The sequence below is a fragment of the Balaenoptera borealis genome (genome assembly GCF_965194805.1).
Source record: "Balaenoptera borealis genome assembly, chromosome: 6".
Classification (NCBI taxonomy): Eukaryota; Metazoa; Chordata; class Mammalia; order Artiodactyla; family Balaenopteridae; genus Balaenoptera; species Balaenoptera borealis.
The window spans coordinates 76,593,444-76,611,760 of record NC_138863.1 but is presented as its reverse complement, the minus strand read 5'-3'; the positions used below and the strand labels follow the sequence as shown (position 1 = coordinate 76,611,760).

Sequence of the window (18,317 nt, the reverse complement as noted above, 5' to 3'; positions counted from 1 at the left end):
CATCAGTCTCACTCTAAATCCTTCTCAAGAAGACTCATTCCGGGACTTCCCTGGTGGCTCAGTGGTTAAGAATCCACCTGCCAATGCAGGGGACACAGGTTCGGCCCTGGTCTGGGAAGATCCCACACGCCGCAGAGCAACTAAGCCCGTGTGCCACAACTACTGAGCCTGTGCTCTACAGTCCGCGAGCCACAGCTACTGAGCCTGCGTGCTGCAACTACCGAAGCCCACGCGCCTAGAGCCTGTGCTCTGCAACAAGAGAAGCCACCACAATAAGAAGCCTGCGCACAGCAACGAAGAGTAGCCCCCGCTCTCCACAACTAGAGAAAGCCTGCACGCAGCAACAAAGACCCAACACAGCCAAAAATAAATAATTTAAAAAAAAAAAAAAGAAGACTTATTCCAACCCTAAGCCTGATGCCACCCATCCTTCCTACTCTTAGCAACTCTAGCAACATGAACCACAGTCATTTTTCAGGAGACTCTATTGTCTTATTTTGTATACAAATAGTTGTATGTGTGCTGAAGTATGGCTCCTTGCTTTTACTGCAAGGTAAAGTCTATAGTTCTCATGTCTCAGAAAACTTTTCACTTTCATGTGGTCTCTTAACCAGATAAGGATAAATCTGAAAAAATATGCAAGGTCTGTGAACACACTGCAATCTACAAAATATAGCTGGGAGAAATGTTAAAAGATCTTTAAAGATGGTCTTTTTTTTTTTTTTATTAGTCGAAAGCCTCAATATTGTTAAGATGTTAGTTCTCTCCGAGGGCATTCTCAGATTTAATGCAATCTCAATCTAAATCCAAGAGGGAATTTTTGTAGAAATTGACAAGTGGATTCTAATATTTTTAAGGAAATTCAAAGGACAAAACATCTTTAAAAATGAACAAAAAGTTTTGGAGCATTAACACTATCTGATTTTAAGACTTATTCTGAAATGACAGTAATTTTGGAGTGTGGTGTTGCTATCAGGACCAACAATACATCAATGAAACAGAGCAGGGAATCCAGAAATAAATCCAGATATATTTGGACAACTGATTTTTGACAAGGTGCAGAGATAATCCAGTGGAGAAAGAATTTTTTTTTAATAGTGAGGCAACAAATGCAGCTCTAGATGAAGAAGATGAACACAAAGAAGAAAGAACTTCAATCCATAGTTCACATCTTTTACAAAAAATTATTCAAAAATTTAGTAAGTTTGAAAACTAAAACAATGAAACTCCTAGAAGAAAACAAAGGAGAAAAATCTTTGTGACCAGAGTTAGGCAAAGATTTCTTAGATGACACTAAGATGATACTTAGATGAACACATACAAGGGAACAGTTGCTTCTGCTGGACTGGTCCTGTGCAAGAAAGGAAGGGAGCTGACTGCAGGATAAAGGGAGGAAGGGCTTCTAGCCAAAGGAGAAAGCAATGCAAAGTTAGGATGAGTGAGAGGGCATGGGTGCCCAGGGGTCAGACTAGAGTTTTGCACGTGTTGCTGAGAGAGAAGTCAGGAAAGGTTAGAGCAAGACTGTGAATTCTCAGCTCAGAGACTGACTTTATTCTGTGGGCAGCGGTACATATAGAAGGATCTTAATCAGATGAGTGACATGATCAACTTTATGTTCTGGAGAGGGGACTTTGGTGTTGACAAGGTTAAAGACAGAATGTAAGGAAGAGACCAGTTCAGGGCAGTTTCCATGCTCCAGACCATGAGAGATGGCATGAGAGGTGGTGAGGGAGTGATCCAGGGCATTAACTAGGACAGAGCAAAGTTCACATCCGTCACACACATTTTGAAGGCAGAATGGAAGACTGGCTGGTTGTGAGGACTAATGGGGTGGGGTGGGGGAGGGGAGCACCTACTGAGCAAGTAAAGAGAAAACTAAGGTGTTTTGTTTGCTTTGATTTTTTGATAACTATACTGTTGGAGATTGGAGATACCATTAATTAATTTAAGAACAAGGATAGAACAGGGAGTTCTTTGTTACTGAGTTTCGGGAGAACTGTAAACCCCTTGAGGTTGTTGGGTCAAATAAGGTATAACAGAACCAGGCTTTACAGAAACCTCTAGGCTTCTGATTTCTGAGACTACAGAACACTTAATTATATCATCAAAGTCAGCAGGGTCTAGTGTAAACGTGGCCCACTGTAGGAAAGGCACTCAAAGGGAAGAATCATCTAAGGCACCATTGAGAGAATGAAAGGCAAAATACAGACTACAAGAAGAAATTTGCAATTCATCTGTCTGACCAAAGACTCACATCCAGGATAATCATGGTATCATGGAGAGGGATTTACTTTATACTCACTCTATTTTGGGGAAGCACTTTTGGAGAGGGATTTACTTTATACTCACTCTATTTTGAGGAAGCATTTTTGGAGAGGGATTTACTTTATACTCACTCTATTTCAGGGAAGCATTTTTGGAGAGGGATTTACTTTATACTCACTCTATTTTGGGGAAGCATCTTTGGAAGCATTTTCATGTTAGGTCCCTTTTCACCTTTGATGTTTGTAAACCCATCTTGGTGTCACTGGATCAACAACTGCCTTGTGGCAACCAGGCTCACACTACCTGTGGCACTGCTGGAGACCATGTTTGGTGTAAAAGTGATTATAACAGGTGAAGCATTTGTTCCTGGAGAAAGAACTGTTATCATGAATCATCCAACAAGAATGGACTGAATATTTCTGTGGAATTGTCTGATGAGACATAACTACCTCAGATTAGAAAAAATTTGCCTCAAAGCCAGTCTCAAAAGTATTCCTGGATTTGGTTGGGCCATGCAGGCTGCTGCCTATATCTTCACTCACAGGAAATGGAAGGATGACAAGAGTCATTTTGAAGACATGACTGATTATTTTTGTGATATGCATGAACCACTTCAACTCCTCATATTCCCAGAAGGGACTGATCTCACAGAAAATTGCACGGCTCGAAGTAATGAATTTGCTAAAAAGAATGGACTTCAAAAATATGAAAATGTCTTACATCCAAGAACTACAGGCTTTATTTTTGTGGCAGACTAAGAGAAGGTAAGAACCTAGACGCTGTCCATGACACCACGGTGGCATATCCTCATATCATTCCTCAGACAGAGAGGCAACTCCTCCTCAAGGACTTTCCCAAGGAAATCCACTTCCACGTCCACCGATACCCAGTGGACACCCTCCCCAAGTCCAAGGAGGACCTCCAGCTCTGGTACCACAAGTGGTGGGAGGAGAAAGAAGAGAGGCTGCACTCCTTCTACTGGGGGGAGAAGACTTTTTACTTTATGGGACAGACTGTAATTCCACCTTGCAAGTCTGAGCGCAGGATCCTTCTGGTCAAATTGCTCCCTATACTGTACTGGACCCTGTTCAGCCCTGCAGTGTGCCTGCTCATCTATTTGTACAGTCTTGTTCGGTCGTATTTTATAATCATCATTATCATCTTCGTGCCGTGGGAGAGAATATTTGGTGAACTGGAGATCACTGAACTTGCATGTTTTTTAGACAAACAGCCACATTTAAATACAAAGAAAAATGAGTAAGATTGTAAGGTTCAGTCTAAAAACCTAGGAGATATTCTGTAAATGTTTACAAATGTCTAAGTCTTTGTAAAATGAGATGCATTTTTGCACAATTATGTCAAATATTTCTTACTACCATCATTATTTGTTAAAGATATTTTGCACTTAGTTTTGTGGAAAAATACTGCTACACATACAATTTTTTTTTTTAAATCTCTGAATGTAATTTCAACATTGTGTAGCAGGGAGCGACCCCTGTGAAATAACTTAGGCCAGAGTATTAGTAAACAATCGTCAGGCTGTTAGCAGACAAGGTACACACAAGATTGTCTTCAAGGCCCAATCCTACTTCCTAACAAACTCCCCAGACTAGAGGCAGATTTGGGGCTCCTGGGCACTTGCCCGCGGAGGTGAGGGCCCTTCCTCCTGGCTTCCTCTCAGCACTTTCCCCACACTCCTTTCTATGCCAATCAAACCCTTGTATTCTTCCTTAAGACCAGAAAACAGAAACCCTTTGTCCTTAAGCTGAACAAACATTTTGATAGGAAGCCCTTAATTATTCATAAAATCTTGGCATTTAGCCTTGCGCTGACCTAGACGTCAGAAGACCACCAGTGCCCTCTAGTCACCAGAAAATAAGACCTAGATGATTCTCACAGAGCAACCACAGGCTCTCCACTCAGAAACCTTAGTTTGAATTTTTAATGCTAGGAATTCATACAGTTTAGTTCTTCCACGTCTGCATAACCTCGCATGTTTAGTGCTGGTTTCTTCACAGCTTATCGGCAGGTGTCGCTTTTCTGCATTAAAAACGGTGCTCATCAAGTCATTTACCATTTTAAAGGAAAGCGTAGAAGAACGTTCTGGTACTGCCATCAGAAACTCTCTTTTGAAGTCATGTCTTGGTTGACACAAAAAGGAAGGTTACTGTATTTTCTAAATGTCCATGGGTGTTTAATTTCTGCCATTAAAACAATAACAACAATGCTTACACACAGGGCCCTGTGGTTTAACCTAAATTATTCAACCGTTGTAGCTCTGACAAATTTTATTCTTAAAACCAAAACGGTCACGCAAAAGTGAATTCTTTAATTATAGTGAGGGATCTCTCTCTTTTTTAGTCCCAGGTTTCCTCTTTCATTAGTAAAATTTAAACTCACTTTTGACCAATTGTTCACCTAAAAATTCCTGTTTATTTAGAGTCAATGGAAAATCCAGCAAACCAATGGCACCAATCTCCTTCTGAGGCAAAGAAATGTGGTCACTGTTTCCACTCCACTGAAGCCCTACAACTACTTTTTTTGTCATTATGGGAAGGCTGGTCTGAGCAGCTGAAAATACGGGGCAGTTACAAGTCTTTAGCAAACAGCAGATTAAGCAAACCTGTCAGCTTATTTCTGCCCTGAACCAGCCTAAAACGCTGTTTCTTGCTTTGCGTACTCTTTTTGGCGAGTGCCTTCTCATTAATTACAACTCACTTTTGCTGGACAGTGATTTCCACCCTTCAGTGGACAAGGCTTCGCTGCGAGCTGGACTTAACGAGCAGACTTCCAGAAAGTCCTGGTTCCGGCAGCACTCTGTTGGCACACCATTTTTACTGGAAGAGTACTAACTGGCTCTACTGAAACGCACCAATCTATATTTAACTCCTCCCCCCAAAGCTGTTTTTAATCCTGCCAGGGGCTACTAATTAGTTATTATGCACATTTGCTCCAAACCCAGCTATTTAACTTCCCTGGGTTTTAAGGTGGTTATTTTTTAACATTTTTTTTCCTTAATAAAAGAGGTTTCTAATTTAGGTCTCTCTCAGACTTAATTTTGGTTAGATTTGGAAACCAGAAATAGTTTAACAGTCAGGATTGCATTTGTCCTGGGTCAGAGAGAAAAGCTGTGCGTCCTACCCCACAGGTGTTTGTAATGCAGCCTCTCCCCCCTTCCTCCAACTTCTCATGGCTTATTTCATTCAAGGTTTGACTTTAAAGGCATGTCCTCTTTAACCCTCTGAAACCTGTAAAAGGAGAACTTTTTTCCTTTTTAAAACACGTTTTCCTTTGATCGTAAAAAACAGGCTTAAGATAAAATGCAAACTCTTTTTTACCTAACCAGAATTCATAAGCACTGAAACTGAGACATTGTACTTGCCCTAAGAGTTAGAAATGATAATTTCAAAAAGAGAAAATTTGCCTTTTTTGTTTTTTGTTGTGGGTTTATTTTTTTTTCAATAAGGCTTCTTTTAAAATTGTAATTATTTGTGTTTTCCTACACAGCTTTTTCTTCTCTTATTTAAAAAAAATTTTTTAAGAAATATACAGTCTATGATTTGAAATCTAAAATTGATAACAAAGTGTCAAGTAGAGCTTAATGCAGCTTCAATATTGTGCTTGGCCTCAATATTGATCCCCCTCCTCACCTCCCACTCTTGTCACTCTGGACTCAGCAGCTGCTTGTCTGGCTGCATCTTATTTTTTCCACTTTGGAAAACAGTATGAAAGTTTCTAGAAAAAAAATACACCTACCATATTATCTAGCCATTCCACTCCTAAGTATTTATCAAAGAAAATTAAAGTATATATTCATACAAAGATTTGTGCAAAAATGTTCATAGAAGCCTTATTTGTAAAAACCCTAAACTAGACACAATCCAAATGCTCATCAACAGAATAAGCAATTTGTGGTCTATCTATGCAATGAAATATTACTCAGCAATACACACTATTGATAAACACAAAATTGTGAATGAATATCTCCCCAATTATGCCATGCAAAATTGAAACAGAAAAAAAGATTATATATGATTCCATTTATATAAAATGCAAATTCATTTATACAGATTGAAAGTAGATTAGTGGTTGCCCGGGGAGAAGGTTAAGGATGGGCAGAAGGGAGGGATGGATCACTGGGAAACTTTTGGGGTTGATTGATATGTTAATTACCTTCATCCTCGTCATGATTCCTTGTGTATACATATGTCAAAATAGCAAATTGCATACATGAATGTGTACAGTTCATTATATGTAAATTAAACATTTACTATTATAATCAGTAAGAGCATCACCAGTTTTATATGTGCAGTAAGTTAACTCTAAGTTTCTACTCAAATATTTGAGTCAGCAGTGATGCACTTAGCTTAAAAAGAAATAAATTAAAAATAAAATAAAAACATGAAGAGGAATAGAGTAGTTGGCAGTCATGAGCGAATAAATGAGTGAATCCCAAATATGCTCCTTCCTGGCAGATTCCATTTGAGAGCAAAGAGCAGAGGGAAGAGTGCTAATGTAGAGTCTTGCCTTTGCAGGTACTAGTTATCCAGCTTTGGGAAAGACAACTGACATTTTTTAAGACCTAGCTTCTTCATCTCAGAAAGGACAGCAATGATACCTATTCTGGCATCTGCAGGTTTTTGGTGATGATCAAATTTGATAACTACATAAAAGCATGTTAGAAGCTGTGAAATACCGCATAAACACAAATAGTGAAAACCACAAAACCAATTTACCAGTGGATCAATGTAAGGAAATGCAGTATGGGCACATTAGAAAATGGATTTATTTTTTTCCGTTACTATTTTCAAATAACTTTTGTCAAATCCTTTTCCTTTTTTCTGCATGCTATCTCTCAGATGCCTTAGATTTTTTTAGACAGTCTCAGGAATTAATTTTTCCAAGTATAAAAATATTAGTTCAATTGAAGTAAAATTTTCACTCTCTCATTTGACTGAAAGCTTGCAGGGGAAGTGAAACCGAGCAGGACCCTGTGGGGTTCCTGGGCACAAAAGCCTTTCTGTGTCCCCCATTTTCTTGTTAGCAGGAAATAGGCTTTATTCAGCCTCCATGACCTTCCCTAAGTTCCAAAGGGCAGGTTCAAACAGTTGCTAATCAGGGAAGGGAGGGGATGGAGAAACAAGGAAGGAGCAGCCAGGAAAAAAAAAAAGCAATAGTGCTGCCTTGGAGCAGGGTCCTGGTTTTCCCCAAGGGATATTCATAACAATATGTTTGAGCTGTTTTGCAGACACTGAACCACCCACCAGGTGGGAGAAGTTAACTATATGCTGCCCACAAGCACGTAGACCCAGACCAGTTGTAACCAGGAGGCTGATGACGCTGACTCCCACTTACCTCACCCCCAACCAATCAGAAGAATGTCCCCCAGCTGGTCATGCCCTCTTTGAACCATTACTATAACACGCCTCACCACCCCCTCCAAGTCGGGGACACACAGTTTTGAGGGCATTAGCCTGCTGTGGTCCCCTTTGCCAGACAAAGCGATAAAGCTGTTCTTTTCTACTTCACCCCAAACTCTGTCTCCGAGATCAATTTGGTACTGGGGTACAGAGGCCGGATTTCGCCTACAGAAGGACGGTGAAAGGTTAATGTTGCTCTGTATCTTTTCCACCTGCTGGCTCCCTGTCTCGTAACTCCACAATTGCAAGCACGGGTTGACCAATTCTAACTCGAATGGTGCTCTCTAAATTTGGCTTTGGCGTTCTCTGCGACATGCCCAAATGCTATTTTTCTCATGGAGTGATTTTGTGACCTCGTAGAAGATCCACTCACCTGTGACATCCCACAGTCGACTGTCTCCTCATAGGCGACTCCTCCCTCAGCTCCTAGCTTCTACTGAGTTGGCATCCACCATCCCTTGAGGCCTTGCATGTGGGGTGCCTTTTAGCAGGACTCAGTTCTAGCTCAGTTCTGCAGGGGCCACGACTGACTCTTGAAAAACAAGCACCTCTGGCCGCCCGTGGTACATGAGTCACTCGTTCCTACTGCAGACTTCGTGTTTCCTTTTACACGAGCAGCTCCAGCCAGACTTTGACTTTTAGAAGTTGTTTACATACGAGACATACACAGTTGTTGTGGCCACCCAATTTCAAAGGACACATGTCAAGTTCTCCAAGGGGTTCTTTTTCTTTTCTTTTTTTTTAAGAAATGTTTATGGCAGCCGCCGCAATGTCTCCGTGCTCTCCACCGGCTGCTTGAGTCCCGCAGCTCAGATGCCAGGTGCCAGAGCGCTGCGAAGCACCGCACAGACAGGCTTCTTTGGCTTCAAACACCCCTGCAGGAATGCAGGGCAAAAGACGCGACCGCAGGGCAACTGCACCGGCTGCTCGGACCCCTCTAACCACTCGGGCCACGCGAAGCGGCCCAGGAAGCTCTCCGTGCCACGGGAGAGCCGGCGGCGGCATCACCATCTTCCCGCCTCGAAGCCGCAGTGCTAAAGCGGCCGGAAAGGAGGAGCCGGAAGGGGCGGGGCGAGGGCCTCCAAGGGGTTCTCTTGAGTGCCGTGCAACTTGATTAAGGGAGGTGAAAAACCTGTCCTTTCTCTGAACAGGTGGACAGGGAGAAAAAGACAGCCCTTTGACAGTCTTCACAAAGACGTTTCCCCGTGCATTCTTCCTCCTGATGTTCCTCAGCCTTCCTTTCGGTAGTCTTGAGGTGGTAAGAGGGCTGGTCTCTCTCATTGCTTTGGAAAGTGAGGGTTCTTTGACAGAGCTTGTTCTTAGTTTAGCCAGAAATTTCCAAACAGGAAAAGGCTTTTTAACCTCCTATTAAAAAGACTAAAGTTTGATTAAAGAATGGAGGAGAAAAAAAAAAAAATGCAAGGAATGATCTGTTGAAAGTATGTTGATATAATTTTTAGGTCCTGGTAATGAAACAATACAACTATATGTCTTTTTATTATTTTTATTTTTGCATTTTTTGAAAAAGAAAGCATGTCTTTGCATACTCTGATCATTTGTAAGCCAGAATAGTTTGTAAGGACTATTGAGTATGTGATGGTTTTCTCATCAAGAATATAAAGTGGAAGGAAAGTAATGATTATGGGAAGAGATGTACTCATATAATTGCTAATTTGACTTGTGTGCTCGTCTTTAATAATAAAAAAAAAAAAAGGATAAATCCGTTGCTTTAATTTTCAGAATAAGCCTAGGCTGTGGAGTTCTTCTCTTCAAAGTTAAAATTATAATGATAATTTTGCTTACTCTGAGCATAGCTTTTCAAAAACCATGAAATTATGGGAGCAGATGTCAAAGTCGATAACCGTTATTGTAAATAAGACTATTCATCTTTCCTATCCTTTTCATGTGCTATGACCAGAGAGTTTCCATATGAGGGAATGTACCTATGATTGGAAAAATAATTTATATCCAATATCTCAAAATCATTAGTGTATATACATATTTAACAATTTAATTAACAAAAACAGAATAATCATTTTAAAATATTTATGTGTAAATACTTCAAAATGTAAGAGTTGTCCTGCCTTAATTATACATAGTAAAAACAATACTTAAAATCACTTTATATAGAATAGTTAAAATTTTGTCTGCTATTCTTCAAATCTGTTAATGTGAAAACTGTGACTTGTTTACTTTCTTCGCTAGTCCTAGAAGAAATATTTATAGCTTAGTTACTGAGAAACTGTCATTCTGTATTCTTAGGAGGCCACTTGTTGTCAGACAAGTAATGCTAGGAGGATAAAACATATGCTGAAAAAAACTACACACAAACAGGATATTTGTTTTATTTTACTTTTGACGAGTAAAGTTACATGGTATTAACATCTAATAGCTCTGACTCCATACAGGGAGTATTTTAATGTCTTCATATATAAAACAAAACAAAACTAAGAACCAAGCAGGATATTAAATACAAAGGGTGTTACATATGGTTGTAAATATTTTATATCTGGATTCAGAATTGGATCAAATACCCTAAAACTGCTTAGTCCCCACATCCTAAAAATGTGTCAGTAGTTTATATATTATTTTGATTGACTTGGGCAATGAACGGTTAGGTAAAATTTGACTCAATCATTTAAAATGCTTTCTAAAAAATTTAAAGAATTAGAAGCTTGAGAATTTATTTTATTCTTGGAAGGTTGTTAACAGTAATTAAACGTGTATTTTAAAATAATTAGATTATTCATGTATGATGTAATTCTTCACATTCCCCATGAAGCAGAATTGGGATTGCCTGCAATAGCTAAACCAAAATACTTAACCCTCTAGTTTTCATTTGTTCTATCTCCATCTTTTGCTTCTACTTTGATTGTCCATCTCCTCTTCCCTTCTACATTTTATTATAGATGCTAAAGTGCTTTTGCTCTCTTCTTATCTCTTCATCCTTTCAACAAATGAGGCATTTAGGTAATCTTTTTTTTTTAATTTTTATTTATTATTTATTTATTATGTTTATTTTTGGCTGTGTTGGGTCTATCGTTTCTGTGTGAGGGCTTTCTCCAGTTGCGGCGAGTGGGAGCCGCTCTTCATCGCGGTGCGCGGGCCTCTCACTATCGCGGCCTCTCTTGTTGCGGAGCAGAGGCTCCAGACGCTCAGGCTCAGTAGTTGTGGCTCACGGGCCTAGTTGCTCCGCGGCATGTGGGATCTTCCCAGACCAGGGCTCGAACCCGTGTCCCCTGCATTGGCAGGCAGATTCTCAACCACTGCGCCACCAGGGAAGCCCGGTAATCTTTTTAAACTTGCTGATTTATAAGCTGATGACCCATTCATTTTAAGAAGTTTTAGCCAGTGCCTTAACTCTACCAATGCTTGGTCTTTTAAGCCTTTCTAATTGGGAATGTTGACATCTTCAAGCATAATGCAAGGTATTTTAAGCGGCTGGCAGATCCCTGAAATTATCCTAGAGCAATTAACAAGAATCGTTTTAAAGATCAGGATGATGGTGATGTAAGGATTGTCAAGGAGATATAAGGCAGAAAGGACTTGTTCCCAGATAATCTCTTCAGAAGTCAAAATTGAGACCAACTGCATCCAGAGTTTAATTGCCAGGATTTGGACATGAGATCACCTGTGTCAACTTGACTTAAGCACTTTTTCCAGGAAATTCTTACCCAGGAAAATAATGCTGTAAAATTACAAATAACTTCAGAAAATTCCTAAGAACCAATTTGTCCAGGCAAATATTTGTCTCACCTAAGCAAACAGCTAATTTATCAAATAAAAATTTAATTAAATTTGAATTAAACTACTGAGACGAAACCCAAAGCCTTATAAATATCTTTATCTGATCTCGCTCTTCTGAGATCCTATTAAGACTGTCAAGATATTGTTCACCCAGAAATAACTTTGATAAACTTTGCTTTGCTTGATCAAAATGTTATTTTGATGGTCTTTTCAAGGGAGTAGACAGTTGGCAAATCTTAAGTTCTGTTCCTGGAGGGGATTGTTGTTATTTTATTCTAAGCTGACCTGTCCTGCACAGATGACCCATACGATATCCACGGTCCACTCTCTGCCATCCTCCCTATCCTCAGAGGGACACTGTGGGTCTCTTCTGTGCTCCAGTACCACAGGGGAGATATTCTGTTTGTAAAACTATGTACAATTTAGTTTTTATTATCATACCCTCACCAGAAACTGTGATTTCTACCATCTTGGAACACTTTCTTATCTCTGATTGCTACTTCTAGAAACTACATTTCTGATAGAATTGTCTAAATTTTGGTAATTTAATTAATTTTAGCACAAGACTTTGGGAGTAGATAACAACTGAGGTGTCTGAATGCAAATATTCCAAGATTCTCTGAATCTAGCTTGTTCTTGGATTGTGTTCTCTTTATGACTAGGCAAGACAACAGGACTACAGTATCTGCCATTCCACTAATTATCATAGTTGATTTAGCAGATTTGCCTGGCACATCGTTTTTTCTTAGAAGAGCTACATGGAATTTTACTGAATCTCAGAGTTTGTTTAAAAGTATAACCTTCTTTAGTAGTGATCTATCACAGTTATTGGAGTTCAAAGAGCAGAACAGTGGGCTTCCCTGGTGGCGCAGTGGTTGAGAATCTGCCTGCCAATGCAGGGGACACGGGTTCGAGCCCTGGTCTGGGAAGATCCCACATGCCGCGGAGCAACTAGGCCCGTGAGCCACAACTACTGAGCCTGCGCGTCTGGAGCCTGTGCTCCGCAACAAGAGAGGCCGCGACAGTGAGAGGCCCGCGCACCACGATGAAGAGTGGCCCACACTTGCCGCAACTAGAGAAAGCCCTCGCACAGAAACAAAGACCCCAACACAGCCATAAATAAATAAATAAATAAATAAAAATTAAAAAAAAAAAGCAGAACAGTAAGAGTGAACTCCAGATTAGCAGTCTGTGAATACAATGCATTTATTCATTTACTTTATACTCTGAGGTCTTAATAAGATTATGATGAGGAGACTTTCCATTCCAAATGACTTCTAATAAAAATAATTTAGAAAGTTATCGTTATTAATGTGACCTAAAAACCAGTAAAGAATGGACAGACTTAAATAAAAACTTTGTCAGCTGCACTCAGGATGACCAAAAATTTCATGAAGTCATTGGGCTTTAATGTATTGAGTTCTGATTTTAGGTTGATAAACACATGTATGATACTTTCCAGAAATGAAAATGGATTGTAGAATATGGTAAATTGGGTTTTAAGACAGTATAAGTAAAATATTTACAGATTTTATTTTCTAAAATTTAAAGTGTTTGTATAAAAGATACTTACATAATACTTAAACATTTAATAAAACTGATTAAATTACAAGCTAGGTCAGCATGTATAACTTATTTTAGGGAAAATTAACATCATGATGTATAATAAATCCTACAGATAACAATATGAACATTCAAATGTAAAATAGGCAAAATAATTACATTTGAAACATACATAAATTGAAATATAATGGTCAATAATGTTATGAAAACATTCCATTTTGCTAACAGTCAAATAAATAAAAATTAAAATACCAATAAGATATAACTTTTCAGCTGTCACACTGGTAAAATCTTTTAAAAGTCTGATTGTAGCCAATATAAAGGCTCATACACAGCTGATAGAAGTCTCAACTGATGCCACTTTTTAAAAAAGAACAATTTGGCAATGTATATCAAGTATCCTTAAATATATATCAAGTAAGCTATCCTTAAAGATATTCACACTAACACATAAGTATGCAATGCTATAGAATCAGGATACTTTTTGAAGCACAGTAATTGCACAATAAAATGACACAAAATAAATATTTACCCATAGAAATTTGATTTTTTTTTTTTTAATATATTTTTTTTCACTTTTATTTATTTATTTATTTATTTATTTATTTATTTTGGCTGTGTTGGGTCTTTGTTTCTGTGCGAGGGCTTTCTCTAGTTGAGGCAAGTGGGGGCCACTCTTCATCGCGGTGCGTGGGCCTCTTACTGTTGTGGCCTCTCTTGTTGCGGAGCACAGGCTCCAGACGCGCAGGCTCAGTAGTTGTGGCTCACGGGCTTAGTTGCTCCGCGGCATGTGGGATCTTCCCAGACCAGGGCTCGAACCCGTGTCCCCTGCATTGGCAGGCAGATTCTCAACCACTGCGCCACCAGGGAAGCCCCAAATTTGATTTTTTTTAAAATGGATCATCCATACAATGGATTACCTGCAGCCATTAAAATAATGGCATAAATCTACATATACTGACACTAAGATATGTTCACAATTTATTGTAAATAAAAGTGCATGCTACAAAACATAGTATATAATCTCAAATTGAGAAAATTAAAAGTATAAGGAGGTAAGGAGTTAGATATGGAGATAGGTAGCCCCCTGAAGACTAACCATCTAGTTTAACAATGGTTGTTTCTGCAAAGTGAAATTGTAAGAACAAGGTGGGAGGGGTTCATTTTCTGGTTTAAACACTTCTTTATTATTTAAATGAGCCTATTTTATTGGTTTTATATCAAAAGAGAAACTTCCATTTAAGAATAAACTAATTTTGGAATCCCTCTCTGGCTATTATCCAATTTATAGTGTTACTTCTATATGCTTTACCAGTTATTCTTTGTCTGAAAATTGCCATTCCTATCTACCCCAGTCATTCAGATATTTTTCCAGTACTGCTTCTTTGAAAAGGCAAGTAGGATTACTTACCACTTTACCTGGAAATTTCTAATATCTGAACCTTTGCTGTTAAATCCCCCAAGATGATAATGTAGAAAGTGGAAACAGGGCAGTATCAACTCTCCAGATACCTACTTTGCACAGTTAACGATGGTGCTGAATTGACCCTGGAGAAAAAGTCTTTATAAAATACCATACACTATTGTATATCAGAGAAGCTCATGGATGCTTATCATTCCTTTTTAGATTTATGAGACTTTGAGCCTTGGTCACCCACTTCGGGTGGTTAAATGCTGTTCCTGGCAATTGCCACCTGACAATGCAACCACCACCAGTACTAGGTATAATGACCCACCAGGGTACTGTCCTTACCACTTCCATGTTTTACCAAGCAAGCAAAATGGCATAAGCCCTTCTGCATTTATAGAAGATGGTTGAGTTCTCATGGTCAGACATCCAACAGGTTTGAGTTTAATTCCCAACTCTTCCACGTAACAGCTCTGTGGATTGAGACAAGCTATGAAGCCTCTCAGGCTCTGCACCCAATCTGTAAAATTGTAGTAATAGTAGTACCTACGTCATAGAGTTATTGTAATAATTAAATAAGATAACACATGCAAAGTGGTTATCACAGTGCCTACACATAGAAACACTCAAAATATTGGATCTTATTGTTTATATACAGTAGTAAGATATACATATTCATATGATGGGGCTTAAAGTATGCTTATGAAATTTTAGTGTTCACATAAATCCATAAAAATCTTCTTAAAATTCAGATTATTATTCACCAGGTCTAGGAAGGACCTGAGAGTCACTGAGTATCGAAGCATTAAGGGACACTGACAACCAGCTAACTATAAAGACTAAAGTCTGAAAATAGTGTCTGAAATCCCACACATAAGTATTTCTTTAGGTTGATTAATTGGACCCAGGAAGGCTAAATTAGGTTTTACCAAAGATGGAGGACATTTTACCGTGGAGTCTCATGAATGAATTAGCATTAGAGTTCATCAGATTAGCTAGTATTCACTAAAACCTGGTCTTAAGAGAATGAGACACACAAAAAATGCATGTTTACATTGGAATATGAAAAAAAGAGGCAAAGATCTAGAACGCAGAGATGTGTCTGGGTAGAGGGGCTAGCCGGGGTCTTTGCGGCAAATAACCTCAGAGTCTGCAGAGTCTGTAAACGGGATTATCTAAAGGAGAGGGGAGCAATGTTAGAAACAAGAAGGGTGTTGGAGATGAATTCCCATCCTTGACTGTTCAGCACAGAGACAGCCCTGAACATGTGAGTATGATATAAATACTGGGAATTTAAAAGATAAATAGCATTCTGGTGGCATTTGGTCTTAAAGACAATTGTACAATTTTGTTTCTTTTAAAAGGGTTTGGAATATGAAATTATTCTTTGAAAAAAAAATAGAAATTCTTTGGTTCAAAAATACTGAATTTAATAGAATTGTTGATTGATTTATTTCCATGCTGGAAAAACCTAATTGCCTACACTAATGAAAACTAAACAATATAAGTAATTAATAGCACTATTCAAGTTGTTTAATAGTGTCTTATTTCTCAAAAGTCTTATGTCTACAGGCAGCTTCAATCCAGTTTTTCAAAACCAAGTTTAGATCCATCATGTATTGTTACCCTCAAAAACCCAGTTTAGTAGATACTGTGATTCTCTGAAATATTCAGCATCAGCCCCCATCAAGGGCAGTTCTACTCCGGTTGGTGTGGCATTCCAAGGAAAGTAAAAGGAGAAGAGCAATGTCCATTTTCTGGTTTTTGCCTATGTTACATGCTTCTGATTAAAGGGGTATTGCACAGTAATTACAAAGATGTTAAACAATCTCATTGTCTTTCAGAGAAGGCCTGTCAATATTCTTTTGAAACAGAGCTATGCCTATGCTGTGCAGTGCGGCCAAAAAAAAAAAAAAAAAAGAAACAGAGCAATGAATTAAAAGCTAGCTGAGGGATAAAGAAAATGTTAGAGGTAATGATCATTTTTAATGAATAAAGGGGAGATATCAAGTGGGATGCTAAAGAAATTGTGTGAGACCTCACAATAACCATCTCTCACATTAATCACCCAAAAACGAGAGTAAACATACTTTAATTAAATCTGCAGATAGTACTAAATAAAGTTCATTGTTAACTCTGATGGAGGACAGTGTTTTTGTGAAAAGGACTCTCTCAGTTGGAAATAAGGTAATAAAATGCCTGAGATATGATTCCCAAACAATCCATATTTATCAGGATATTAGCATCTTGCAATGTAAAAAACAACTACCTTTTCTTTTTTCTTTCTTCTTCTGCTTCTTTTTTTTTTCTTCTCTCAATTTTTCATTATGCAGTGCTCATTATGGACAAAATTGAAAATATACATAATTAAAAAGAACAAAAATTAATAGCTACTATTAACATTTTGTTCTGTGTTTCCAGATAATTTTCCCTTAGGTATATAACACATTCACTACCATGTTTGCAAATGGATTGACTTCTCTAATTTTTAATTTTTAATAGCAATCTATTTCTCCATTTTCAGGAATCTGGAGCTGCCTGTTGCTTCAGCTGATCAAGCACAGGCTTTTGCATGGACACCGCTCATCATGGAAGCTGCATCTCTTATTTTGGTTATGTCCATAGCTATTCCAGTAGCTGGCTGAACTCTGAAAAAAGTCAGGCAGGTGGAGCAGAGAGAGTGCAAGGGAATTTTTAACCAGTAGAAACAAGGTGACCACATTTTCAAAGATGTTACTTTAGCTGTAAATACATATTAATATAACCAGAAAACTCAACGATCACATTTGAGTCATACAGGTACTTTATAAGAAAGAACTATTTTAAATCTTATTTCACCATTTAAAAAATTATTATTTTATTTATTAAGTGGTAAAATATACATAAAATATTTTACCATTTTAACCATTTTCAAGTGTTCAGCTCAGTTCCTTTCAGTACATATACACTGTTGTGCAGCCATCGCCACCATCCATCCCCAGAACTCAGTTTATCTTGCAAATCTGAAACTCTTTACAATAACACCCCATTCCCCTCCCTTCAGTCCCTGGCGACCACCATTTCATTTCCTGTCTCTATGAATCTGACTACTTTAGGTACCTCATGTAAGTGGAATCATATATTATTTGTCCTTTTGTGACTGGTTTACTTCACCTAGCATAATGTCTTCAAGGTTCATCCATGTTGTAGCATTTGTCAGAATTTCCTTCCTTTTGGAGGCTGAATAATATTTCTTTGTATGTATAGACCACAGTTTGTTTATCCATTCATCCTCTCATGGACATTTAAGTTGCTTTCACCTTTCAGCTATTGTGACTAATGCTGCTTTGAATATGGGTCTAGTCCCTGCTTTCAATTCTTTTGAATATATGCCCAGAAGTAGAATTGCTGGATAATATGGTAATTCTGTTTTTAATTTTTTGATGGATGGCTATACCATTTTCCAAAGTAGATGCACCATTTTATATTCATGCTACCAGTGCTCAAGAGTTCTAATTTCCTTGCCCACACTTATTTTCTATTTTTATAGTAGCCATCTCAATGGGTAAAACTTTATTTCACTTACATTTGACAATGTATTTTAACTGAGTTATAATTAACATACAATATTATATTAGTTTCAGGTGTACAGCATAGTGATTTGATATATTGGTATATTATGAAATGATCAATGCAATAAAAACAGTTACCATCCATCACCATACAAAGCTGTTACAATACTATTGACTACATTCCCTACGTGTACATTACATCCCCTGACTTACGTATTTTAGAGCTGAAGTTTGTACCTCTTAATCCACTTAAACTATTCATCCATTCCTCCATCCCCTTTCCTCTGGTAACCACCAGTCTCTGTATCTATGAATCTGTTTCTCTTTTGTTTTCTTTGTTCCTTTGTTGTGTCTTTTAGGTAC

The 18,317-nt window shown here is 38.3% G+C and overlaps 1 long non-coding RNA gene and 1 pseudogene across 2 annotated transcripts in view; one reads left to right on the top strand and one right to left on the bottom strand.

The window, feature by feature from the left end:
• LOC309630481 overlaps nt 1-18,317 on the bottom strand; it is a 600,204-nt gene that overhangs the window by 424,556 nt on the left and 157,331 nt on the right. The gene's annotated exons all lie outside the window — the stretch shown is intronic.
• On the top strand, nt 119-10,660 carry LOC309631054 (lysocardiolipin acyltransferase 1 pseudogene; annotated as a pseudogene). The gene has a single exon. The product of its transcript is annotated as a lysocardiolipin acyltransferase 1 pseudogene (transcript).